Below are 26,969 nucleotides of genomic sequence, written 5' to 3' on the forward strand. Positions count from 1 at the left end.
GATGGAAACTGAGTTTTGGGGACTGAAAGTGGTAGGAAACGATCTTGATAGTTATAACCGAAGGTATCTGGAATTAGCTCTGATGTGTCCTACGATGGTCACCCCCGAATTTAAGCGAATGGAACGGTGTTTCTGGGGACTCCCCAAGTCCATTCAGGGAAATGTTACCTCTTCAAAACCAGCTGATATCTCAGAAGCTATGCGCATGGCGCACACCCTGATGAACCAAATCACCAGCCAAGAACCAGAAAAGGCTAAATCCGAATCGGGTAGTAGTGAGAAGCGTAAGTGGGACAACAACAATGGGAGAGTCTTTGAACAAAACCCTGCTAAGAGGCACAATGATGGAAGGAACCCCAATCCGAACACTAGCTCGAACTCTAACTACAAGGGTAGTCTGCCGTAGTGCAAGAGATGCTACAAGCATCACACCGGGTACTGCAACGTGGTCTGCGAAAAATGTAAAAGGACTGGGCATATTAGCAAAGACTGCAAGATCAACACCCTGAATGTGAAGACAAACCTTACTGGACCGAGAAAGTGCTATGAATTCGGACAGACTGGCCACTTCAGAAATGAGTGTCCCAACAAGCGAAAGGACGGAGGACCACCGCGTGGTAGAGCTTTCAACGTAAACGCAAGGGATGCCCGTGAGAACCCTGACTTGGTCATAGGTATATTTACTATCAATAATCTATTAGCTTCTATTCTATTTGATACAGGTGCCGATAGAAGTTATGTATGTAGACACTTTTGCTCTAAGATAAATTGGTCGTTAGTTCCTTTAAAGGAGAGTATGCTTGTAGAGGTAGCCAATGGAAAACTTGAGAAAGTTGACCAAATTAGCCGAGGAGCTATTATCAACATAGCTGGTGTGGATTTCGAGATTGACTTGATACCCGTTAAGTTAGGAAGCTTTGATGTGTGGAGATAAAGACTGGTTGACCAAGATAAGGGCCGACATTATGTGTGGAGATAAAGCTCTTCATATACCACACGGAGATGGTGAGCCACTGATTATTTACGGAGAGAGACGTAGCTCAAAACTGAATCTCATTAGTTGCATGAAAGCCCAAAAGATCATGAAGAAAGGGCATCTTGCTGTTTTAGCACATGTGAAAACGTTAGAAACTGAGGTAAAGAGCGTGGATGACGTACGAATTGTGAACGAATTTTCCGATGTCTTTCCGGAAGAATTGCCTGGATTACCGCCACCGAGAGCAGTCGAGTTTTAGATCGATTTTGTGCCAGGAGCTGCACCTGTAGCTCGCGCACCTTATCGACTCACACCTTCTGAAATGCAAGAGTTGCAGAGTCAACTACAAGAACTGCTGGACGGTGGATTTATCTAACCAAGTTTCTCGCCTTGGGGCGCACCTGTTTTATTTGTGAAGAAGAAGGACGGATCCTTCCGCATGTGTATCGACTACCGTGAACTCAACAAATTGACGATTAAGAATCGGTATCCTCTTCCCCGAATTGACGATCTTTTCGATCAACTACAAGGATCGAGCGTTTACTCTAAGATTGATTTGTGGTCCGGTTATCAACAGTTGAGGGTGAAAGAGAGCGATGTGATGAAGACTGAATTCAGAACTCGTTATGGCCATTATGAGTTTCTCGTGATGCCATTTGGTTTAACCAACACACCTGCTATATTTATGGATCTCATGAATCGTGTAAGCAAGCCATACTTGGATAAGTTCGTTATCGTCTTCATAGATGATATTCTCATCTACTCCAAAAGTGAAGAATAACATAAACAACATCTTTGTCTAGTGTTGGAACTCTTGAGACAAGAGCAACTTTATGCAAAATTATCTAAGTGTGAGTTTTGGTTGAAGGAAGTCCAATTTCTGGGCCATATTGTGAGTGATCAAGGTATCAAAGTTGATCCCACAAAGATCGAAGCTATCAGCAAGTGGGAAACCCCCACTACTCCGACTCATATCCGCCAATTTTTAGGCCTCGCCGGTTACTACCGAAGATTTATTGAAGGTTTCTCTCTGATTGCACATCCTTTGACCGCGCTGACTCACAAAGGGAAGAAGTTCATTTGGGAACCCGAGCAGGAATCAGCATTTCAAACCTTGAAAAAGAAGTTAATCACCGCACCTATCTTATCACTTCCTGAAGGCAGTGATGATTTCGTCGTTTATTGCGATGCTTCAAAAGGTGGTTTTGGTTGTGTACTGATGCAACGAACAAAGGTTATCGCTTACGCCTCTCGTCAACTGAAGATTCACGAGCAAAATTACATAACGCACGATCTCGAGCTTAGAGCCGCTGTCTTTGTATTAAAGCTGTGGAGACACTATCATTATGGAACTAAGAGCACTATTTTCACCGATCATAAAAGCCTCCAACACATCTTCGATCAGAAGCAACTAAATATGAGACATCGTCGATGGATCGAGACGCTGAACGACTATGATTGTGAACTTCGTTATCACCCTGGCAAAGCCAATGTTGTAGCTGACGCTTTGAGCCGAAAGGAGAGGATGTCACCTCTCGCGTTCGGGCACTGAACATCACCATTCATTCGAACCTCAATAGTCAGATCCGAGCAGCCCAAGATGAGGCTTTCAAGGAGGAGAATATATCTCATGAATACTTGAACATTCTCATTTCTCGATTCAAAGTTAAGGAGACTGGACTCCGATGCTATGCCGGAAGAATTTAGGTACCTCGTTATGGAGATTTACGGAGCCTTATATTAGATAAAGCCCATAAGTCAAGATATTCGATTCATCCAGGAGCCAGTAAAATGTACCACGATCTTAAGGAACAGTATTAGTGGCCTAATCTTAATAAGGACGTTGCAACCTATGTTGGGAAGTGTTTGACTTGCTCGAAAGTTAAGGCCGAACATCAGAAGCCCTCTGGATTACTTCAGTAACCAGAAATCCCGCAATGGAAGTGGGAAAGGATAACAATGGATTTCATTACGAAATTACCAAAGACGGTGGGCGGATACGATACCATCTGGGTTATTGTTGATCGTCTTACCAAATCTGCATACTTTCTAGCCATGAAGGAAACGGATACGATGGAGAGACTTACTCAACTCTACATAAAAGAGGTTGTATCTCGTCATGGTGTACCCTTATCGATCATCTCAGATCGCGATCCCCATTTTGCTTCCAGATTTTGGCGTTCTTTGCAAGAAGCCTTGGGGACACGTCTCGACATGAGTACTGCGTATCACCCACAGACCGATGGACAAAGCGAACGCATGATTCAGACTTTGGAAGACATGTTGCGTGCATGTGTCATTGATTTTGGAAAGGCTTGGAAAAGGTATTTGCCGCTAGCCGAATTCTCTTACAACAACAGTTATCATTCGAGTATTAATGCTGCACCTTTTGAAGCATTATATGGCCGCAAGTGTCTATCTCCTATTTGTTGGGCTGAAGTAGGCAAAACGCAAATCACCGGACCCGAGATAGTCCACGAAACAACTGAGAAAATTGTCCAAATTCAAGCGAGACTCAAGACGGACCATGATCGCCAAAAGAGTTATGCTGACCTTAAACGTAAGGACTTTGAATTCAATGTGGGTGACCATGTAATGTTGAAGGTCTCACCTTGGAAAGGTGTCATTCGTTTTGGAAAACGTGGAAAGTTAAACCCGTGGTACATTGGTCCTTTTAAAATCTTGGAGCGTGTTGGACCGGTTGCTTACCGTTTGGATCTTCCAATTCAATTGAGCTCAGTTCATCCTACTTTTCATGTATCAAATTTGAAGAAGTGTCTTGCTGAACCAGAACATGTCATACCATTAGAGGAACTTACAATTGATGACAAACTCCACTTCGTGGAAGAGCCTATCGAAATTATGGACAGTGAGGTCAAAACTTTGAAACACAACAAGATTCTGATCGTCCGAGTACGATGGAATGCCAAACGAGGACCTGAGTTTACCTGGGAGCAAGAGGATCAAATGATGCAGAAGTATCCTCACCTTTTCCCAACTCCTCCATCTACCTCAGCTTAAAATTTCGGGACGAATTTTCTTTAACAGGTGGGTAATGTAACGACCCTGGATTTTCTAACGTATATTTATTAATATTTATTATTAATGCTTGCGTTTTAATAAATGTATTTTCATACATCTTACTTGTTACCGTATTTGACTTTACATGTCCCGACTTGTCTTTGTGACACACATACTTTTCGCGAATAATAATTTTGAATATTATTTACATTCATGATTAATTATTATTAATCATTTTTAATTAACTAATGCAAGTAGCTAATTACTTGGGCTTATTTATTTAATTTGTTACATACTTGGGCTTTTATTAATGGACATGGACTTGGAAGCCCACCCTACTTTCTTAATGGACTAATTAGCCCATTTTTATGCAAGTATTTCATTAATGATAAACTTAGATTAATTAAGTTAAGATGAGGAGACTTGTTACTAGCATACTTACACCTCTTTCCCATGCCATTTAACTTTATTACCATTCTAAGCTCACACCATTCTCCAATACTTGAAAGTTGGCTTTTGACATTACTTCTTTTGGCACTCTTGGCCGTGAGCTTCCATGGGGGAGAGGGAGTCATTTTCAAATTTTTTTTTTGGTTACTTATTTACTTGTAATACTTCATTCCATACACACACATACTTGCACTTCTTTTTCTCTCAAACTTGTAAGTAACAAGCTTTATTTTCTTTCTTTTTCTTCCACTAAAACCGCCACTAGTATCATCATTCTTACTTGTTTAGTTACTTGTTGTTGTTTGTTGTTGTTAAAGATCAAACTTGTTAGTTTGTATCTTCATAAATCTTGGTTACTTCCATCTTTTATTTGATGAAGAACCAAGAACAAGAATCTAAACTTGTTAGTTTATGGTTCTACACTTAAATGTTATAAGATTTAAAGTTCATAAACTTTATAATCATACTTGTGTTCATGTTTTGTAGACTTAAATTCTTAAGATCCAAGCTTGACTTGAATCTTCTTAAGTATGAAACAAACATGAACATAATACTTGTAACTTTAGTTTATTTCTTTCTTTTGTAAGTACTTTAAGTTGTGATGTTGTTAAATTTGGTCAAGTATTACTAGTTAAGCTTGATCTCATATTTCTTGAAACTAAAGTTAACATTATAAGTTCAAGAACATGGAAGTATAACTTTCTAGTTATAACTTCAAACACTTATGTTGAATCTAAGTTTATATAGCTTATGATCTTCTAATTTTGTTGCAAATAAAAGCTTATAAGCTTACATACATTTTACAAGATGAAATCTAAGTTTCATAACTTATGATATCATTAAAGTGAAGATCCAAGTTCTATAACTTAGAATCTAACTTAAGAACACTAGATCTAGACTTTCTAGTCTAGGATCTTTAAGATCTAGCTAAGATCTAAGTTCTACAACTTAAGATCTTGTTTATTTAGTTTACTTTCAAGTTTGTAGCTTAATATTACTAGTAGAACTCATGTATGTGTCGGATCTAAGATCTTGATATAACTTTGGTTCATCAAACTACTTACAACCTTTAATTGAGTTGTGCTACATATCTTAGACTTACACTAGTGTTATTATTGTCAAAACTTGGTTAAGATGATACAAACACATCAACAAGTTGTACACTTGAAGCTATACGCATCAAGGATGAGATCCGTGATGAGCATCAAGCACCAAGAACCCACCGGAACACCTTTACTTACTGTTTCTGGAATTGATCATTAACCTGGGCTACTGGAAAAGTTTATTTCCAGCTATCTCGGTTCGAGTAGATGATTTTCCATTTAGACCTCATCTTAATCCGAGTTACGGTTTAGGATTTATGGCCATCCGAAAGTCACTACACCCTTTTAACGTTGTGCTGAAATTTCTGACCTACTCGCACTTAAACCGTCGCCACGGTCAAACGAAGACGAGTTTGATTCTGTAAATTGTTCAGCCTCTAGGGGACTCATATACAGAGCCATGGTCACTAGTCTCACCTTATTTCAGTTTGTATAGAGGTCGTGGCAACTGCACAAATTCCGCCTTTATTTCAAACTCTATTCTTGAATGGAACTTACTTTACACTTTTTGATTAATGATGAATGATGATGATACTTAAGACCTAATTTACATACTTTTAAACCTTTGGGAACGATTTACTGACTTATTAACTTTTGACTTAGGTTGAGGACCTTCCGGACCAACCACTTGCTTACTATTCCCGCGTATCGACTTTTACTACTTTCCACTGTGAGTTATAGCATCCCTTTTTACTTTAACTATTTTGGGACTGAGAATACATGCGCATTTTGTATTTTACATACTAGGCACGAGTACTTAAACTTTATATATTTGTGGGTTATACAATGGCATAAACTTTCCCCTTAGCTCGGTAACGTTTAGTCATTGGACTTTGAACCGGTGAACGCGAATCTTAGATATGGATCCATAGGGTTTGACATCCCCACTCGGGCTAGTAGCGCTAGCATTTAACGGGTGTTTAATACTTCGTAAACTTACGCACTCGCCAAGTGTACTTTTAGGGGATGTTATTTATGTTATGTTAGTTACCAAGTGCCCATGGTTATACATATACTTTTCATACTGTTTTGAAACACTGAAATCTCGTGGCCTACCTTACATTACTGTTATACTTAAATTATAGCTCACCAACCTTTGTGTTGACGTTTTTAAGCATGTTTTTCTCAGGTTCTTAAGGTTTGATTGCTTCCTCTGTAGTTGCCATGCTTTGTATACTCCCGCTGCGCTTATTAGAGATGTCTTCGCATGAAACGTTTATTTTGCATTCAAACTTTGTTACTTTTGAACAATGTATTCGTAACGATCATTGGGTCACGTACTATTATTAATTGCTTCTATTCATAGAAGCATACTATCGGTTGTAAAACATTTGATGTTGGTTAAGACATCACCTTTTCTTATGAATGCAAACTTCTTTTAAAACAGCATATAGTGTTTGACCTTGTAATGATCCTATTGTTGATGATCCGTACACGTTAATTTTGTACGGGGCATCACACTATGTCCTTAACGTCAACCTTATCACTCTTCTTCTTGAAGCAAATGATTAAACTGTGATCTTTAGTCTCAAGCCTCATTAATTCTTCATGACACTCAGGGCTTGGAGATGGTATTATCGCAGTTTCTTTTGCGTCTTCCGTTTCCTCTTCCTCCTCAGGTTCTTCCTCTTACTCTATTTCTTCGCTGGGATCCTCTTCTTCCATTTCTGAGTGGTCAACAGGCTGTGACTCGACACCCATCTTGATATCTTTGGCGGGTGGTGGAGACTCATCAACGGAAGTGATCCGTCTGGTGGAAATAGCAAACATCTCTGCCTGTCCAGAAAGATGGGTAGGTTGGTCAATTTTGAAGGTAACACTCTCCTAATGTGATCGTAAGATCAGGGTTTGATTGTACACATCAATGATTGTCCTAGCTGTATTCATGAAAGATCTTCCTAACACTATTGGTGTGTGTAAGTCTTCCTGAATGTCCATCACTACAAAATCCGTAGGATACAAGAATTTGTCGACTTTCACCAAGATGTTCACAACTATGCCCTTAGGATATCGAATTGTGTGATCGATAAGTTGGATTGTCATTTTGGTTGGTGACAAGTTTCCTAACTCTAATCTCTTGTAGAGAGAGTAGGGGATTAGGTTGATACTTGCTCCTAAATCTGCTAGCACATGAATGGTTTCAGATTGGTAGATTGAACACGGGAAAATGAAGCGGCCCGTATCTCCTAGATTCTGTGGTAGAGAGTTTCTAAGTACTGCTGAGCAGTCTTCAACCAGTGGAATTTTGTTAGAATCTGGTATCTTTTCCTTTGTAGAGAGAAGCCTTCGGATATATCTCTTTTGATTAGGCACTTTGGACACGGTGTCCAGGAATCTTCCATCAAGTTTGAAAGAATCAAGCTTAGATGGTTCCTCCTGTAACCTTCCAGGATAGGGTACACGAACCAGAGTTGCGGTGGAAAACTGCTGAGTAGACATTGATTTGTTCTTGATTCTAGCTGACCTTCTCCGTGGTTCTTCTACTGGGAATACTGAGTCCATTTGCTTAGCTTCCTCTATGTGGGGATTTTGGATAGTATTACTAGGTAACCTTCCCTGGGGTCGGATTTCAAGGCATTGTGATAATTGTTCGAGCTGTGTTTCTAGACTTTTGAGAAGAGCCAGTTGATTTCTCATTAATATCTCTGTCTGGTCTTGTCTAGATGCAGTTCTATGATTTAGCTGTTGTTGTCCTTGAATGAACTGTGTCAACTGATCATCAGTTCCGAGAGTGGGGTTGGCTACTTTTGTAATTTGGGTGGTTGGGCAATTTTCCTCAGCTGGTGGACCAGTGAGTGGAAGTGGCTGATCGTAGGTCAATTGAGATTGTTGGGGTGGGTAAGGTGGGTAACGATAGTGAAAAGGTTGGTTGTTTCTTTGGAATTGGTTAACCCTAGGTTGTTAATTGAAGCCGGGATTTGATTGGCCAGCTGGGTATTGAACGTAACAGACTGAACCGTCTGGGTTTTCGTACTCAACTTGATATTCAGTGGGTTGCAGGTTGGTACAATTAACATAGGCCTGGAACTGGTTAACTTGCTGCGGCTACGTCTTCAATTCTCCGAGTTGTTTGGCAAGAGATTCCATCTTGTCTGTGAGAGATTTGATGGCCTCTATTTGATTATTGAGCGCGGAGAGTGGTACAGATGATGAAGTTGTTTCACCATTGTTCCAGTCATGATGATGCATTGTCATGTTTTCGAGCAACTCCCATGCTTCGTCTGCAGTTTGGTTCATCAGATTTCCTTGACCGGCGGCATCGATCGTTGTCCTATGATTTACCGTAAAACCATTGTAGAAGGTGCAGATTTAGACTGACCATTCGAACTGGTGGTTAGGACATTTCTTCAGCAGGGTTTTGAATCACTCCCATGCAGTGTAAAGAGATTCATCATAACTTTTTTTGAAGTTAATGATGTCATTCTTAAGCTTGGTTTGTTTAAAAGGAGGGAAATATTTTGTTAAGAATTTAGTAGCCATCTCCGTCCAAGACATGATGGAATCTTTTTCCAGTCCTTCAAACCATGTTTGTAAATGATGGGTGAGAGAATAGGGGAACAAGTATAGCCGAACTATATCTTGTCCTATCCCTGGCTGCTTGTAGGAATTCGAAAGAGATATGAATTTATCGAGGTGAGAATTAGGATCGTCATTCGGTAATCCATGGAATTGACAGCCATTTTGGATGAGTTGTATGATATGATGTTTTAACTCGAATAAGTGTCCTTGAATCTCCGGAAATCTGATTGGTCCTCCTCGACCTTCAAGCGAGGGTTTAGTGTTTTCTGCTAAAGTAACGCGTAACGCCATTTGTTTTCTGATTCTTGCTTCCTTGTGTCCTTTAGAGATGATGGCGTCTGGATCAGGTACGAATAACAACGGTCCTGGTCTAGATCGGGTTTGGGTCATACACTGGGTATGCCTCTTTTTGTTGTTTTAAATTTAACATATAAACTAGGTTCCTAATTTAGTCTAAGGCAATCTAATGAGTAATCTAAGGTAATCTAAGGTAGTCTAAGGTATTATGGCTAAGGTAGTCTAAGGTATTCTATTCTAAGGTATTCTAATTATCCTAATTATAGATATGTTTTTGGTTCTTGCTACTGATTCCCTGGTATTTTGATAACAGAGCTTCGCACGAACTATTCAACAAACCAAGTGGCCAGGCCGACTACGGAGAGGCAGGATCCTTTTGGTTCCAATATAATTGGAGACTGTTCGGAAAATCCAACAACCAAATCCGTGTATAATTGTCTTTCTTAGACACCACTTAAATGTTTGTGAATGAGTTTGATAGAGAGCAGTATTGTCTGATACCAGTTCCCCGGCAGCGGCGACAAAAACTCTGATGTCACCACAATGATATGGCCAAAAACGGACGGTTTTATTTGTGAGATGTCATCAGGTCGCAACGCCTCAGCTCTGACTATCAAAGGGGATATTAGTTTTAAATTTATATTTAGCGGGGCCTAAATCTTACTACTCCTTATTATGAGTAAGGGAAGTATGACCTAGATTCGTATTTTTGAGATATCAGTAGAATCGAACCTATATCTAAACTTAAGATAATTATAAGGTGCAGGAGTAGTGGGCGATTACCTAATATTGGGTTTTCTAGATTAAATAAATAAAGTAAAGTACGATAAAATTTGTAATTCAGATAAAGCTAAAACAAGTGCATGTTACGATTTCATCAGTTACTTTGTCGATATTATGGAATGCAGGCTCATGGATAGGCAGTGACCGCGTATTTACTATACTAGTCCTAAACGCCCCTGTCGTAAGACATGTCACTAGGTAATGCGATAGGCTTGAAGATTCTGAATAGACAGCAACGCCCCTTACCCCCGACGCCCGTGCAGTCTGACTATAGGCATACAAGTTCAGACGGCTCATCCAATTGAGTGACTCAGTTGGGTGACGTATTAACATTCCGAAATGGTCTAAACTTTCTTAAGTTTAATATAATACATGGTTTTCCATATCCAAGAGATGCGATGTATCTTAATGCTTTCGTTAGTGATTGGTTTAAAAGATAGTTAGGCCCTTAAAAAGAGTTCAACCTATAAAGAACACCATCGCCAAGTCAAGCTGACTTCCATGAATACGTTCAGTTATCCTAACGGTCTAATCCTTTATGTGTTCGAACAAACAGTTCCTTAATTAACTAAGAATCCCTCAAGCGGGGTGCAATACTTGAGACTGCGTTATGGTGAAGTGTACTAGTCAACACTAATCGTGTTCCATGTCCTTACTTAGTTGAGGTACAACTTACAACAACCGTTGTGCTTCAGCTTGCACGTACGAAGTTTATATGCTTGGTGACTACACTAGCATGGTCTGGGACCGACAATGTACTAGGGGTCAAATCAGATGTTTCACTACGAAAGAGTCCTCATGTAACATCCTCAACCGGGCCTAGTTGTAGGATTACTAATTTGCCCTTAAGTTAGTATTGCGTTACTATATACTTTTATTTTTATTTAATATTTATTATTAAATAATGATGTGGTTAGGACCAGTTTGTGACAAGGGTCAGAGAACATGTTTGTTTATTTAATTTGGACTTCGTTTGGGTTGCCAAATGATGTACAAAAGATATCAGATAACTGATAAATACCCGTATGTTGTACAGTGTGGGATTTTAACCCACTTTAGATGACTAGTGAGCTGTGTTCTTCTCATTTTCCAGACTCTTCAACACACTCTCGTACCTTCATCTCTTTCACCTAATTAACCTTAATCTTTAATTCTTGTTTTAGAGCTCAAATCATTTACATTATCTTGTTCCTTGTGTTTTACTTATTCTATCAAGGTAAGAATCACAAGTTTTCATGCTTTAATCTTTGAGAAAATGGAGTTTTTGTGTTAGTTTTTACAAAATGTGTATTTTGGGTCAAAAGAGTTAGATTTGATGTTGTTTGAGTCCAAATCTTGTGGGTTTATGTTCCTACATGTTTAGTATCTTCGATTTGGTAAGTTTTGAGGTTAAAAACGAGCTCTAGATCGAGAATAGGTGAGTTTGGTGAGAAACCCATCACTTTGGTAGCTGCTGCTGCAGATGAACTACCATCGGCCGATGGTCTCTCACCACCGACCGATGGTGTGTGACGATCGGTCGATGGACTAGACTATCGACAGATGGTGGAAGTCCTTCGACCAACGGTTGTAATTTTAACGATCGGCCGATAGTGTGGTCGATCGGCCGATGGTGTAGTAATGATCGGCCGATCGTCTCTGACGATCGACGGATGGTCTATGCAGTAGAAATTTTTACTAAGTGTCAAGTTTTAGCCGTTATGCTGCCCGTTTGTATTTTGATGATATTGATGTAAATTTTGAAAGTGCACAAGTGTTAAGCAAAAAAAATTTAGCGGTTACTATTTTTGACAAAAATTTATATATTGTGTTATTTGGTGTTAATAGACAATAACTAACTAGATTTGCCTTATGTTCAGGTGAAAAAGATAAGGAAGCTGCTCAGTAGTAGATTATCTGAGCTGGTTGCGGGTATTTGGTGAGTGGGACTAACTGGAGAATTTAGTATATAGAAGCATGTTATATTATGATTTCCATGCTTGCTAGATATACTTATTGTTGTGGTTAGTTAGTACTTTGTGATGACTGCATGTTAGTTGATGCTTGTCTGCTGGAGCCCAGTGCGTCCCTATTGTGTGGTAGCCTCGGTAGGAGAGATCAACCTGCGGGTTGAGTTCCTCTATGGTAGCCTAGACAACCGTGGTGTATATATATGTGAATGACGCGTCCGTCACTTGTGGATTATGTATATACATACGGTGGTGGAGGAACTTCTGGTAAGCCCCAGTCCGATCAGCTGGTGGTTATGGTTTGGCCGAGCCGCCAGAGTCTCTGTAGACGGCACTTGGGTGATGTTTGTGTGTTAGACTATGTGACATGATTAGTATAACACTTATGTATGCTATGATCTGTAGTTAGTTGTACTCACTTAGCTTCGTGCTAACTCCCCTCCATCTCCTCCCTGCAGGTTGATAGCTTTTGTAGATTGTGCTTTTTGGGAGAAGACGGGTATGGTGATGTTATGTTTGACAGGAGTCAACTCTGATGTTGTCTTGTTTTATTTAAACAGTGATACTTTTTAAATATATTGTAAATACGTCTTCTCCATATAAACAAGTATTTTGTAATGACACGTGACACTGGTTGTATTAACAATTGTTAATGTTTATTATGTAATTAATAAATAAATGCTTCCGCCACGTATAAAAAAAATTAGCGGTGTCACAAGTTTGGTATCAGAGCTTAGTTTGGCAGCATGTGCATTGTGATCTAAATGTCATGTTCCCAAACTTAGTAGAGTCATGTCAAACATATCATGCCCGGGATGGGTTAAGTGAGTTTAGGACAGGTTATGTGTTAGTTGTTAGTACTAACAGAGTTTATACTAAGCTTTGGTGTGAGTGTTGTGGTAGTGCAGTAATGGCAGATAATGAAGCAAACGATACTGGCCCCACTGTCCCTGGAACTAGTACTTTTAGAGCTCCCGATGAAGATGGACATGTGTCATCGGAAGAGGAAACCTCTCAAGAAGTAATAACCCTTCAAAGTCGATTACTAGAAGCCCAGGAGAAAATTAAGGAATTAGAACAGGAACGGGCGCAATGGAACCCTAATACCACTGCGTTAAACACAACCTTTCCTCCTAACTTTTATACTCAAGCCGGTGGTAGTTCTCAGTCACAGTTTCCTCAAAACACCTACAAAAACCTCCAAATGCCATTCCGTTTAACCAGGCATTTCCAAATCAAATGATCTACCCATTTCAAGTTCCCGAGATGAGAAAGAAATTACCTATAAACAGTTTCTTGATTGCAAACCTTCAGAATATCATGGTCACACATACCCTACAATGACCCTTAATTGGCTGAGGGAAGTGGAGAGAGCATTAGAAGCGTGTTTCTGTGAGCCTGAATTCATGGTGTTATTTGCTAGTAGACTTCTCAAGGGTGAAGCAATGGAATGGTGGGATTCTATTACTGCAAATTTACCCAAGGAACAGATCAGCCAGATTACCTGGGAACAATTTGCTGCTAAGGTTCGTGAGCAGTATTGTTCTGAGTATGAGATGGAAAGATTGAAAACTGAGTTTCTGTGTATGAGGATGACGGAAAATATGACGATTGATGAAGTTTTTAGAGACTTCACATCTAAGTTAAGGTTTGTTCAGCAATGGGTACCGACTGAGAAGGATAAAATTCAGCATTTCATGCGGGTGATTAAGCCAGAGTACAGAACCGTTGCGAGATTTGCAACAACCTTGGCCCAGGCTCATGAGATGGCTAAGGTTACTGAAGGTGATGTAATGGCAGCGAAAAGAGAAAGTTCGAGAGGTGGATCGTTTGGAGGAAAATCAGAAAGTCAATCAGGTGGACAGTTGACTCAGCAGTCGAGTAAGCAATCTGGTTTTCATGGTAAGAATTCAGGCGGGTTTAAACAGAAAAGTAAGTCTGGTATAAGTGGATCGGGTTTAAGTAGGTCCGGGTGGTGTAATGTTTGTAAGTCAACCCATACCGGTCCATGTTCTCCAATGACCAGAAGGTGTTTGAAATGTGGAGTGCTAGGTCATGAATCAACACCTTGTTCTTTTAAGTCTAATGTTTGTTGGAGTTGCCATCAAGAGGGGCATAGATCTGCAATTTGTCCATCTGCGTCAAGAGCCGGTTCTGGGGCAGGGTCAGGGGCGAGGTCAGAAACTTCTGGGGGATCTTCTGCTTCAACTGCCGGGCAGAAGAGAAAGAATCCTCCAACAACAGAGTCAAGGGTGTTTTAGATGATGGTAGACACTGCAACCGCTACTGATGAAGTCATTACCGGTATGTTGTTGGTTAATTCCTTGACAACTCGTGTGTTATTTGATTCTGGAGCAAATCATTCTTTTATGTCCTTAGGCTTCTGTGATAAGTTGAAGTTGCCTGTTAAAATGTTAGATGCGCCTTTGGGAATAGAAGTAGCTGATGGTAAAATGGTTCCATGCACATCATTTGTGTCTGGAATTACCATCGAAATCGATGGTCGTTCCTTCCCTTTAACCTGTTTGTTGATGCCTATACCTAGCTTTGATATAGTCATAGGCATGAATTGGTTCAGAGAAAATAGGGCTAATATTAAGTGTGATAAGAGGATGATTTCTTTCCATTTAGCTGACAGATCCCAAGTGATAGCTAGGGGAGAGCGCAATGGATTTAACTTCCCTATGGTTTCCCTAATGAAAGCTCAGAAGGCAATATCAAAAGGGTGTGATTCATTCTTAGCCTACGTGATCGATGTTAAGAAAGAAAAGAAGCAGGTTACCGATATCCCTGTTGTGTCAGAATTTCCAAAAGTGTTTCCAGATGATTTACCGGGGTTACCTCCAGTATGTGAAGTAGAGTATAAGATTGATTTGGTTCCAGGTGCTACACTAGTTACAAAAGCTCCTTACAGATTAGCTCCGTCATAAATCCAAAAAATGATGTCTAGGATTCAGGAACTGTTAGATAAGGGGTTTATACGACCAAGTTCTTCACCGTGGGGTGCTCCTGTGTTGTTTGTGAAGAAGAAAGATGGGTCGCTTAGAATGTGTATAGATTACCGTGACTTGAATAAGAGAACAATAAAGAATAAGTATCCGATACCGAGAATAGATGATTTGTTTAATCAGTTACAGGGTGCTTCCTACTTTTCAAAGATTGATTTACATTCAGGGTATCATCAGGTACGTGTTGCAGAGAACGATATATCAAAAATAGCGTTCAGAACTAGATATGGTCATTATGAATTTTTAGTTATGCCATTCGGGTTAACAAACGAGCCAGCATTGTTTATGGATTTAATGAACAGGGTGTGTCGTCAATATCTTGACAAGTTTGTAATTGTCTTCATAGATGATATCTTAATATATTCAAAAACCGAGAAGGATCATGCTACATATCTGAGGTTAGTGTTAGAACTTCTAAAACAAGAACAGTTGTACGCTAAATTCTCCAATTGTGAATTTTGGTTACGGGAAGTACAGTTTCTGGGTCATGTGATTTGTGAACATGGTATCAGAGTAGATCAGTCTAAGATAGAAGCTGTGATGAATTGGAACTCGCCAAAAACTCCGACAGAAATTAAGAGTTTTCTAGGTTTAGCAGGTTATTACCGCAAATTTATTAAAGACTTTTCTAAAATAGCAGGTCCGTTGAACAAGTTAACCAGAAAAGATGTAGCCTTTCGATGGACTGATGAACAAGAAAAGGCTTTTCAGACTCTCAAACAGTTGTTATGTCAAGCGCTGGTTTTAGCTTTACCAGGGGGAATAGAAGATTTTGTGGTTTACTATGATGCGTCACGAGTAGGTTTGGGTTGCGTTTTGATGCAGAGAAATAAAGTCATAGCGTATGCTTCACGACAGTTGAAGAATCGTGAACGAAATTACCCTACTCATGATTTAGAGTTAACTGCAGTTGTGTTTGCTTTGAAACTTTGGAGACACTATTTGTATGGTACACATTGTGAAATCTATACAGATCATAAGAGTCTTCAGTACATCTTTTCACAGAAAGAATTAAATATGCGTCAACGTCGATGTCACGAATTGATTAAAGACTATGATTGTGAGATTAAATACCATCCAGGTAAAGCAAATGTGGTCGCAGATGGTATAAGTCGAAAGAAAACAGTCGAAAATGTCAGATTTATTAGAATTGAGATAGTTTCAGACTTGATCGATCGATTAAAAACCGTTCAGTTAGTAGCTTTAAATGACAAAAACCTAAAGAATGAACAAATGACCAAAAGAAAATTTGACCTATGCAATGATTCTAGAGGATTAAAGACCTATAAAGACCGAATTTGGGTGTCTATGCTTGGAGATTTGAGGGATTTAATCCTTACAGAAGCGCATAAATCTAGATTGACAGTGCATCCCGGTAGTACAAAGATGTATAGAGATTTGAAAACGTTGTATTGGTGGCCGACAATGAAGACAAATGTTGCAGGTTTTGTCGAAAAGTGTCATATTTGTGCGCAAGTTAAGGCAGAACATCAGAAACCATATGGATCTCTACGAAAGTTAGAAATTCCTCAGTGGAAGTGGGATCATATAACGATGGATTTTGTAACCAAGTTACCCCGAACCCAGAAAGGTCACGACATGATCTGGGTGATAGTGGATCGTCTGACAAAGAGTGCTCACTTTTTAGCTACACGTGAAACCGCTTCGCTAAGTGATTTGAAAGAGTTGTACTTAAAAGAGATAGTTAGTCGACATGGTGTACCATTGTCTATAGTTTCCGATAGAGATACTAGATTTGTGTCGAACTTCTGGAACAGTTTACAACAGAATCTGGGTACGCGTGTGAATCTAAGTACAGCTTATCACCCACAGACAGATGGTCAGAGTGAACGAACGATTCAGACGTTAGAAGACATGTTAAGAGCGTGTGTCTTAGAATATGGTGGTTCTTGGGATTCGCATCTTCCATTGATAGAGTTTACTTACAACAATTCATATCATTCGAGTATTGGAATGCCGCCGTATGAAATATTTTATGGTCGCAAATGTAGAACTCCTACGTGTTGGTTAGAAGCGGGTGAGAAACAATTTGCAGGTCCCGAAATTGTTCAGATAACCGCAGAAAAGGTCGAAATTGCACGTGAAAAGTTAAAAGCAACTAGAGATAGACAAAAGATGTATGCTGATCCGCGTAGACGTCCGGTGATATTTAATGTAGGTGATCGAGTATATTTGAAAGTTTCGTCATGGAAAGGGGTGATCAGATTTGGTAAGCGTGGTAAACTAGCACCGAGGTTTATTGGACCATTTCCGATCAAAGAAATTTTGAATGATCAAACGGTAGTTTTAGATCTTCCATCAGAGTTAGCAGGAATTCACAACACGTTCAATGTGTGTTATTTAAGGAAGTGTAAAGTAGACGATGAAAGTTTGATTCTTCCGCTGAAGGACTTGAAAGTGGATTTGAGCAAGAAACTAGTGGAAGAGCCAATTCGAATAGTGGACAAGAAGGTCACAAAGTTAAGAAAGAAACAGATTCAAATGGTGTTAGTGAAATGGCGGTACAGTTTAGGTTCCAACCTGACGTGGGAAACCGAGGAGTTAATGAGGGCGCGCTATCCCAAGTTGTTTGACCTTGAACAGATTCCGAGGATGGAATCATCTTAAGGGGGTAGATTTGTAACATCCTCAACCGGGCCTAGTTGTAAGATTACTAATTTTCCCTTAAGTTAGTATTGTGTTACTATATACTTTTATTTTTATTTAATATTTATTATTAAATAATGATGTGGTTAGGACCAGTTTGTGACAAGGGTCACAGAACAGGTTTGTTTATTTAATTTGGACTTCATTTGGGTTGCCAAATGATGTACGAAAGATATCAGATAACTGATAAATACCCGTGTGTTGCACAGTGTAGGATTTTAACCCACTTTAGATGACTAGTGAGCTGTGTTCTTCTCATTTTCCAGACTCTTCCACACACCCCCGTACCTTCATCTCTTTCACCTAATTAACCCTAATCTTTAATTCTTGTTTTAGAGCTCAAATCATTTACATTATCTTATTCCTTGTGTTTTACTGATTCTATCAAGGTAAGAATCACAAGTTTTCATGCTTTAATCTTTGAGAAAATGGAGTTTTTTTGTTAGTTTTTACAAAGTGTGTATTTTGGGTCAAAAGAGTTAGATTTGATGTTGTTTGAGTCCAAATCTTGTGGGTTTATGTTCCTACATGTTTAGTGTCTTCGATTTGGTAAGTTTTGAGGTTAAAAACGAGCTCTAGATCGAGAATTGGTGAGTTTGGTAAGAAACCCGTCACTTTGGTAGCTGCTGCTGCAGATGAACTACCATCGGCCGATGGTCTCTGACCACCGATCGATGGTGTGTGACGATCGGTCGATGGACTAGACTATCGACCGATGGTGGAAGTCCTTCGACCAACGGTTGTAATTTTAACGATCGGCCGATAGTGTGGTCGATCGGCCGATGGTGTAGTAACGATCGGCCGGTCGTCTCTGACGATCGACCGATGGTCTATGCAGTAGAAATTTTTACTAAGTGTTGAGTTTTAGCCGTTATGCTGCCCGTTTGTATTTTGATGATATTGATGTAAATTTTGAAAGTGCACAAGTGTTAAGCAAAAAATTTTTAGCAGATACTTTTTCTGACAAAAATTTATATATTGTGTTATTTGGTGTTAATAAACAATAACTAACTTGATTTGCCTGATGTTCAGGTGAAAAAGATAAGGAAGCCGATCAGTAGTAGATTATCTGAGCTGGTTGCTGGTATTTGGTGAGTGGGACTAACTGGAGAATACAGTATATAGAAGCATGTTATATTATGATTGCCATGCTTGCTAGATATACTTATTGTTGTGGTTAGTTAGTACTTTGTGATGACTGCATGTTAGTTGATGCTTGTCTGCTGGAGCCCAGTGCGTCCCTATTGTGTGGTAGCCTCGGTAGGAGAGATCAACCTGCGGGTTGGGTTCCTCTGTGGTAGCCTAGACAACCGTGGTGTATATATATGTGAATGACACATCCGTCGCGTGTGGATGATGTATATACATACGGTGGTGGAGGAACTTCTGGTAAGTCCCAGTTTGATCAGCTGGTGGTTAATGGTTTGGCCGAGCCGCCAGAGTCTCTGTAGACAGCACTTGGGTGATGTTTGTGTGTTAGACTATGTGACATGATTAGTATAACACTTATGTATGTTATGGCCTGTAGTTAGTTGTACACACTTAGCTTCGTGCTAACTCCCCTCCATCTCCTCCCCGCAGGTTGATAGCTTTTGTAGATTGTGCTTTTTGGGAGAAGACGGGTATGGTGATGTTATGTTTGACAGGAGTCAACTCTGATGTTGTCTTGTTTTGTTTAAACAGTGATACTTTGTAAATATATTGTAAATACGTCTTCTCCATATAAACAAGTATTTTGTAATGACACGTGACACTGGTTGTATTAACAATAGTTAATGTTTATTATGTATTTAATAAATAAATGCTTCCGCCATATATAAAAAAAAAATTTTTAGCGGTGTCACACCTCAGTCGGAATCCAAGGCTTGGTGGACTTACTACAACCGGTGTGCCTCAGTAAAACTCACGTTGTATCCGATAGACTTCCCTTACCAAGGGGTGACACAAATAGTATACTCTGATTCGGGGTTCGCGACTTCCCAATAACAGAGCCAATAACTACGTTCTATTAGTTGGAAAAGCGATTGAGTTCAAAGAATAATCGGAAAGCATTTTGATAACATACACAAACCATAATGTAGTTTCGGAATTATAACTGATTACGTCATAACATACACTAAAGATAACTACTCGCTAATCATGGCAACAGTATCACAAAGCATAATAATGAAAGACATTATATAAAGACAAGGTATAGAAGTACCAGTAGATTAAACGAGTTCTGAATACAAAAGTGACAACTTCAAGACTCCAGACCGCTCCTAATACAATCTTCGGCGTTCTTTTTCGGGTACTAGGTTTCCCGCACGGAGTCGAAGACCTTGAAAGTATGATTAATATTGTACAAGAGAGAGAAAGAAGTGAATTGAAGTGTGTGTTGGAATGAATGACAAATGCCCTTTAAATAAGCCAAAATTTTCCCTGCAAACGGCTGGCAGGCCGTTTGCAGGGGCTGTTTGCCAGACCAGGCTGTTTGCTTGGGCCGTTTGGCAGGCCGTTTTTGAGCCAGGCAAGCCATTTGGCAGACCGTTTGGCTTGCCTAGTCAGCTGGTTTTCCTGGATCGCAACTTGATTTCTTGTCTTTCACCATTTTCGCTCTAGAATCTTCGTTTTAGCTCCGATTCTCTTGATTCTTTTTGCACCGTCTTCGTAATTACTTGTTCTTCAATTCTAACTGACGAAGTGGGTATTTTACCGATAAAGTTCGAATCTTTCTTATTTTTGAGCCTTAATACCGGGGTGAAAACGTGACTTTTTAGCCGATATCAAGTTTCTATGCCCTAACTTACATTCAGTGGTTTTATCATTCGAGTCATCTATTATTATTTTCTTACTAATTTTGGAACTCTGTCACTATTTCATCAATTATTACTGTACAAAGTATCAATAAAGTATGTTGTGTAAATAGGAATTACAGAACATCACACTAATGTTTACAGTTATATACTAATATTGCAGCGCAGTTGAGATAACACCAATCAAACAATTGGAACCAGGCGACACAAGTAAAACAATAGAGGTGAAGGTTTACAGGAGATGAATTGTTACCGGTATGGACGAAACAACTCCAATTGCACTCTACAGTATGCTTATTGATGCCTAGGTAACTTCAAAACCTTATCTACAAAAAACATTTAAAAAACTATATAAAAACTTGCTAATAATAAACAAATCCTTCCTACTTAGAACATTATAATCATTCGAAACTCTATATCTACGAATTCTGGACCATTATTCGCTTGATTTAGAATCGAGAAGAGAAAACAAGAGCATGGAGCTCCGAAATATAAGAGAAAATATAAAGCCCAACAACAACACCGAAATTACAAACCGTGGATATCAGTGCGTATAGAAATATAAAGACACGGGAGGATTATAAATACAATAATCCCTAGAGCATAATAGAAATAAATAGATTCTTCAGGTGGGAGTTAGAAAAGAAGAACGATCATTGTGATAGTTAGAATAAGAACAAGGATTATAACTGGGTTAAGCATTTTCACAAATCTTTTGAATTTAGGAATTGAGTATAGAAGTGGTGAAAACTAATGGAACGAAAAAGGTAAATTTATAAGGAAAATATCAGACATAGTAATCAGGACAGATCATCGCAATTAATTAAAGAGATCCTAATTTCCTTAAATCTCGAAGAATCAGATCTAATAGATTTTCAAGATTTTCTTTTGAATCCCTTGAATTTCGAAAAACTCAATCATGACTAGTCAAAAGTTAGGATGAAACCTGTCTTTCTCAATTTCACTATTTGGTGATAGCTTCATTTGTACTCTTCGAATAATCGAATTATTATTTTTTTATTACTCAATAATAATAAAACTCTATTTATCAGCTCATATGTGTCATAAAAACCTACTTATTGTCAGCCATGACCATCCCAATTAAATTTCGGGACAAAATTTCTTTAACGGGTAGGTATTGTGACGACCCAGAAATTTTCGACCAAATTTAAACTTAATCTTCATACGAATTCGATACGATAAGCAAAGTCTGTAATGTTGAAGTCTTAAAAACTTTGAATTGTGTTTAATATATTCATTTAACCTTTGAATGATTTCGACGATTCACGAACAATTAATCGTAAATAGATATGTCTGTATGTATAAATAAATAATAATTTGAAATATAATTTGAAGTACTATATATTGTTGTTATTAAAAATTAATAAAATAAAAAAATAGGATATTATAATAATCATTATTTAAAATATATCTCTATATATAAATAAGGTATATTAAAAATAAATATTAAATGATTGTAAGACTCGTTTGATGTTTCGATTGATATTAAGCAAGTTAAATTCAAACTTATGTAATTTTAAAATAAACGGTGATACGAAAATGATTTCTATAAATTTTAGGCTTATTAAAAATGTATTTAGGAACTATTTATTAAATTTTAACACTTTTATTTTTCACCCATAAATGAGAGGGACAGTTGAGGTAATTTTTATTTAATAAGTTAATGCTCGAATTTTATACCATAATGACCAAAATAAATAAATATAGTTAATTTAAAATATGGAATTTTTCTGAAAACTTTTATCCGCCACTAAATTATCAACAGAGTACTATATTGCAGTCAGTATTAGACTGTCGGCAGAGTGTAATAGGAGTGTAATAATAGATATTTGGTCCGTGATATTTAGAATCATAAAAGAGATTACTGTTTTTGTTTCAGCATCTCTACCTAATCAATCTCATCTAATCTAATACCTAATATATATTATATACATATACATAACCATACTAAGACATATAGATATATGCACACGAAACACATCACCATTCTAACTATTCTTCTACCTCCTTCATCTTCACCTTCTTACAAAATTCATCCATCACTTCCATCCATCAAACAACCATCATCGGATCACCTTCAAACCGGTTCACCATGTTGATCAACAACCTTCTTCCTGTTTCATTCTCCGGTCACCAAGAACAACGAAACACCTCTTCCCTCCCTATCTCTCTCATTTTAATTATGGTTCGAACAAATGAACCCACTTCCACTTTCTTTATATTTGAAACCCACCTTATTGTTTTCTAATCAAGACCCGTCACCATTTTTACTATTTCAAAATCTGTTTCCAACACCATACCACCATCCTTGATCACCATCAACAACAATCACCGAAGCACCACTATAATCACCACCCATCACCACGGCTGCTACGTGTACAGCTACAACCGAACAACCCTACACGTCTCAAGCCTCAACTTCATAATCTGTTCTACGAACATCAACATCATACTCACCATAGATACCAAGGAGTACCAGCAACAATGAACGATGAAGTATTAATCCATAACTTCATTAATATTCTGCGAAGAATATGTGGATCCTAATAGTTTTAGATATTATTTATTCTAATTCAAACCGAAAATCAAATGAGATTAATATCATATTAACTCATTAAATCCATGATTATATCTGATGAAAATATATATGTATATATATTTTCATAAAGATTGTAATTAAAAATTCTTTCGTACAAACTGTTAATGGTGAAAATATTTTAACGGGTAGGTAATAGCCGAGGAATATTTAGATTTCACATTAATAAATTACACTGTACATTCTTCGAATCTGATTCAACGATCATTTACTATCCTACTTACATCCACAGATATACGAATCCGTTCACCACAGAATAACCATTTTCATTCAATTTCATATTTGGATTTTGACCTATCAGAATCCAACAAGTGGCATAATGAAGAAAATATTTGACAAAATAAAATTTGTTAGAAACAAACAAATTAACTATGAGAAATTTTGTTAAGAATACACGCTAACTGTTCGTAGCTAACTGTTCCTAGCTAATTGATTACATTTTATTTATCGCAATTTAATTATCGCAATTTAATTATCGCAATTTAATTCTTGCAATTTTATTTATTGTCATTTAATTTCTGTTATTTACTTTAAGCACTTTATTTATCGTCATTTATTTCCTGCTATTTATTTTACGCACTTTAAATATCGGGACACGTATACAAAGTTTTGACATATCATATCGACGCATATATATATATATATATATATATATATATATATATATATATATATATATATATATATATATATATATATATATATATATATATATATATATATATATATTATTTGGAATAACCATAGACACTCTATATACAGTAATGCTGGAGTTAGCTATACAGGGTTGAGGTTGATTCTACAATAATATATATACTTTGAGTTGTGATCGAGTCTGAGACGAATACGGGTCACGATACGTATTAATTAATTCGAATATTATATATTAAAGTATATATGAATTATTGAATTGCTAGCTGTGGACTATCAACTGTGGACTATCAACTGTGGACTACCAATATTGGACAATTAAAATGAATTAAAATATTGACTATAACATATGAAACTAAACAATTCTTCAAGTTTGCCACTTGATTTCATCTTAAACCTCATTTGTATCTTGACGATTACAATCTGCGTTCAACCCTTTCCTAATTTGTGAAAACACCTCAATCGAGAGGATGAACCAATCGTACTTCATCTACGGAAGGAAAGGTTTATGCATATAGTTATGCACCTGAAAAACTCTCAGAAACTGAGTAAACGTTTAACATGTAGTTGTGCTAATTCCTTTAGTGTTATTATTACCCAAAATAAATTTGCAGTTCTTTTTCAAAATAGCCAATTTTGTCACAGCTCCAGCAAGACAACTTTGACTTTTCATTCGAAACAACCTCATTATAACTTTGATATATATATGTGTGCTCTTTATTGTTACCGGAGAACCTTTTACATTCCACCATATTACCATCAGCGTTTAATCATCTAAAAACATAATTCTCCTAAAAACACCTCGGATTGATAATCGTCAATTCAGACTGCATTAAATGCAGACGAAACAGTAAAAGTGTAGATGGCCTGAGTAGCTAAGAGTCTGATGATAAAGAATGGAGTGTTGGGAACGCTCGATAGAAAATTTGGTACTGAAAAACGGATTGAACTAACCATGAAGGAGACCAAGGACAAAGACAAGGACCAAAGCATATATTCAAAGAATCCAGGTAATTCTGGATCCACTGAAATCTTTAGAGAATATCTTGCTCCGAAGTCATGTTAAAATCTTGCGGAAAATTTTTCTTCACCAACCTTCAAACTTAGAAATTCTAAAATATCATCATAAATATCTTCGATATTTCTGAGGATATTTTCATAAATATTCTTGTCCGAAATTATCTATCTCTTCGTGTTTTCTGTATTCCATCATATTAAAAATTTCAGTAAAATCTAAGTATAAATTATGAATGAATTGTGGAGAAGTGTTGGGAACTGAAGCATGGGTTAGTATAATATAATGACGCCCGGCCAACGTGATTATATTACAGTAGGTCATGCTGAGTTTCTAATGAAACGTGATGATGGTTCACAGTAGATCATACCATCATCAAGTGTCAAGTTACATAACTCTTTCATTCTACTTAACTTCTGAACATATCAAGAAAATGTATTCTTGATGGTTCTATCCTCCGTGATGTTGATAAATTTGAAAATCAAATCATGCTATCACGTTCCTTCCTGCTTAGAACATTATAATCATTCGAAACTCTATATCTACGAATTCTGGACCATTATTTGCTTGATTTAGTATCGAGAAGAGAAAACAAGAGCATGGAGCTCCGAAATATAAGAGAAAATATAAAGGCCAACAACAACACCGAAATTACAAACTGTGGATATCAGTGCGTATAGCAATATAAAGACACGGGAGGATTATAAATACAATAATCCTTAGAGCATAATAGAAATAAACAGATTCTTCAGGTGGGAGTTGGAAAAGAAGAACGATCATTGTGATAGTTAGAATAAGAACAAGGATTAGAACTGGGTTAAGCATTTTCACAAATCTTTTGAATTTAGGAATTGAGTATAGAAGTGGTGAAAACTAATGGAACGGAAAAGGTAAATTTATAAGGGAAATATCAGACATAGTAATCAGGATAGATCATCGCAATTAATTAAAGAGATCCTAATTTCCTTAAATCTCGAAGAATCAGATCTTATAGATTTTCAAGATTTTCTTTTGAATCTCTTGAATTCCGGAAAACTCAATCATGACTAGTCAAAAGTTATGATGAAACCTGTCTTTCTCAATTTTACTATTTGGTGATAGCTTCATTTGTACTCTTCGAATAATCGAATTATTTTTTTTTATTACTCAATAGTAATAAAACTCTATTTATCAGCTCATATATGTCATAAAAACCTACTTATTGTCAGCCATGACCATCCCAATCAAATTTCAGGATGAAATTTCTTTAACGGGTAGGTACTGTGACGACCCAGAAATTTCCGACCAAATTTAAACTTAATCTTCATACGAATTCGATACGATAAGCAAAGTCTGTAATGTTGAAGTCTTAAAAACTTTGAACTGTGTTTAATATATTCATTTGACCTTCGACTGATCTCGACGATTCACGAACAATTAATCGTAAATAGATATGTGTGTATGTATAAATAAATAATAATTCAAAATATAATTTGAAGTATTATATATTGTTGTTATTAAAAATTAATAAAATAAAAAATAGGATATTATAATAATTATTATTTAAAATATATCTCTATATATAAATAAGGTATATTAAAAATAAATATTAAATGATTATAAGACTCATTTGATGTTATGATTGATATTAAGCAAGTTAAATTCAAACTTATGTAATTTTAAAATAAACGGTGATACGAAAATGAGTTCTATAAATTTTAGGCTTATTAAAAATGTATTTAGGAACTATTTATTAAATTTTAACACTTTTATTTTTCACCCATAAACGAGAGGGACAGTTGAGGTAATTTTTATTTAACAAGTTAATGCTCGAATTTTATACCATAATGACCAAAATAAATAAATATAGTTAATTTAAAAATATGGAATTTTTCCGAAAACTTTTATCCGCCACTAAATTATCAACAGAGTACTATATTACAGTCAGTATTAGACTGTCGGCAGAGTGTAATAGGAGTGTAATAATAGATATTTGGTCCGTGATATTTAGAATCATAAAAGAGATTACTGTTTTTGTTTCAGCATCTCTACCTAATCAATCTCATCTAATCTAATACCTAATATATATTATATACATATACATAACCATACTAAGACATATAAATATATGCACACGAA

Source organism: Rutidosis leptorrhynchoides, chromosome 6, assembly GCF_046630445.1.
Source record: "Rutidosis leptorrhynchoides isolate AG116_Rl617_1_P2 chromosome 6, CSIRO_AGI_Rlap_v1, whole genome shotgun sequence".
Classification (NCBI taxonomy): domain Eukaryota; kingdom Viridiplantae; phylum Streptophyta; class Magnoliopsida; order Asterales; family Asteraceae; genus Rutidosis; species Rutidosis leptorrhynchoides.